Source organism: Zea mays, chromosome 2 (genome assembly GCF_902167145.1).
Source record: "Zea mays cultivar B73 chromosome 2, Zm-B73-REFERENCE-NAM-5.0, whole genome shotgun sequence".
NCBI lineage: Eukaryota > Viridiplantae > Streptophyta > Magnoliopsida > Poales > Poaceae > Zea > Zea mays.
In genome coordinates this window covers 60,828,578-60,831,521 of record NC_050097.1, presented here as the reverse complement: position 1 = coordinate 60,831,521, position 2,944 = coordinate 60,828,578, and positions in this window count along the sequence as shown.

Genomic DNA, 2,944 nt, shown 5'->3' with positions numbered 1-2,944 from the left:
TACAACTAGCTGCGCGTGGTTTCGAGGATCTGAAGAATCACCCTGGTAACTGGAATCTCAAGTGCTAGGCAAGTTGTGCCCTTGATCACTTCTTTCTACCCAGTCATATTCTGATTAATCATAATGATCTGCATAGGTTAATTTTGATGGGACCCAATAGGTTACCCTAGTTTGACTATCTTTATACCTTGATTACCACTGGACTTTTTGGGTAGTACTTGCTATTGCTTTATGTGGTTTTGGGTATGAAGATTACACTATTCATGATTATACTTTTGTTATCAGTTGTTATTTATTGTTCATGTTAAGATCATTATGTTAATTGGAACATGGAGAACCACCTGGGAAAACAGTGCTACCACAAGGGTTTAATGGGACGCCCTTGGCCGATTAATTAGGAAAGCTAGTGGAAGACTACCTTACCCGAAAGGGGCAAGGGCAGTAGGGGAGTGGTCAGTGTAGGGAGGCCCTCGGGAGGATTTTGCTGCGATGGCGGTCCTGCAAGGGATTCCTACATTGGAGCTTCCTATAAACTGTAGCGGGTTTTCTGAAGCTAGTGGAACTTTGTAAAGGCCTCGTAGTGGTACCCTGCCTCGCTTCCTTGGTAGAGGTGTATGGAGTCTGATCAACTCTGTGGCAAATGGGTAACACGACTTGTGGGTAAAGATGCGCAACCTCTGCAGAGTGTAAAACTGGTATACTAGCCGTGCTCACGGTCATGAGCGGCTCGGACACTCACATGATTAAATTATGGAACTTAAACTCAATTTGTCATATGCATTGCATCGCAGGTGAGGTTGGTACTTTTGTTCTACTACTTAATTGGGCTGGTATTTGCTTATACTTAGTAATTGCTAATAAAATTTTGACCAACTTTAAAAGCAATGCTCAGCTCTAACCATCCTCTTTGGTAAGCCTTACACTTCACGTGAGCTCCCACCTTTGGCGAGTTCATGCACATTATTCGCCACAACTTGTTGAGTGATGAACGTATGTGAGCTCACTCTTGCTGTCTCACACCCCCCCACAGGTCAAGAACAGGTACCGCAGGATGAGGAGCTTGGAGGATGCTGCAATGTGTTCGTGAGAGGTCTAGGTCGTCGTCTCCCAGTCAACTTTGGGTTGCTGGACCGTTGTCTCCTTATAATGTAATTATTTATTTATTTTGTACAGAACTCCTGTTATGTAGTAAAGATGTGACATTCGATCATGTGCCATGATTCATCATATGTGTGAGACTTGGTCCCAGCACACCTGGTGATTATGTTCGCGCCCGGGTTTTGGACCCTGAAATCCGGGTGTGACAGAAGTGGTATCAGAGGAATGTTGACTGTAGGACGAAACCTAGATAGAATTGGACAGCCATTATCTACTTACCTCTGCTACTCTGATTCTTTTCTAAACTTATCTTAATCTTTTCTCATCTAATTCCGCTTTACTCTGATTATTCTTACCTCTTTCTTTCCAAAGACAAATGTGGATTTCACACTTTGAAATCCTGTGCCTAAAGTGACCTTTAGGAATAGGAGACCTACTTTTAGGAACAAAAACAAAATTATTTTTAGGTATCTATGTGCTGCAATGTTTGTTCTTATGATACTTGTCTGATTTGGATCTTTGATTGAGTGTGATGAGTTGTGGAGTAATGTCCACAATTACATTTGCATATACATATAGGAAAAAAATGCTTATCAAAATAACTAGATTATCTCTCATTAAAATATCTAGCCTAACCATATACATCTTATCTTAAAAGACTCTCCCTTATCTTATCGGATTCTCCCTTATCTTAAAGATTCTTTCTTATCTTAATAAATCTATCTTATCTTGAAAACATTTTATCTTATCTAATAGAACTAACTGACCTCAAAAGATTTTGCCTTATCCCTATGGATTCATCTTGCCCTAATAAGCATATTTATTCCACACTAGTGTAACAACCATGATCTAATCCAAAATAATGAGACCCTACCTAATCTAATATGATCCAATCTAAAGGGAGTTACTTAAACAAGTTAGTTAATACTGGTAACATAGATTGGACCATATTCCTATAAAATGGGTTCTAAACCTAAATTGGTGTTCTAGACCAACTTGTTTGTGAAACCACAACCTAGCCTATGCTATAGGTTGCCCAACCCATTTATCCCAAAAGCAAAGTAAAACATGTTTAACCTAAATTGGATCCTTACACAAACTCATCCATGAGCAAACGACTTAACCAACATGTTCATGATGACCATCCATTACAACCTAACAACAAACCATATCTTGACCTACTTAATGTAGTTTATCCTACTCACAACTATCTTAAGTCATATGTCCCTAGCGCAGATGGCTACTCCCAGATTAAAGACTGAAGATGACCAACTTCATCCAGGAAGAATAAGCACAAACTCAAGTATTCAAAGAGCCAAGCTAGATCACCAGATGGGTCAAGATCCACCATCTGTGATGGAGTCTTTCCTTGCCCTAATCTTTCACACCCCAACTTTCTTTACTTCTACCGAATTGGTAAAACATAAGTAGGATGCACACTTGCTATCCTAATAACCTATTAGTAAAAAAATTGCTTCTTGAACTGATAGAAAACTAAAGGCTAAACTGCAAATTAAAACTTGTTGCATCCCTTTTCTACTAATCTCGAGGACGAGATTATTTTTAAGGGGGTAGGATTTGTAATACTCAAAATTGGGTACAAGAAATACATGGTGATTTCCTTATTTTATGTGCCTTATTTGCATCATGAAAAGAGCACATATAAAATGAAGAGTGATTAAATCAAACCAAAGACACTAAGATAAAAGAAAGTGCATCTCGTTGGAGTTTTATTGCTTGTGCATTAAATAAAATAATAATAATAAAATAATAATTCTAAAGGTTGAATTGATCCCTAAATTAAAATTTAGGGTTTTGGAAAGGAGAAGAAGGAAAAATGATATGA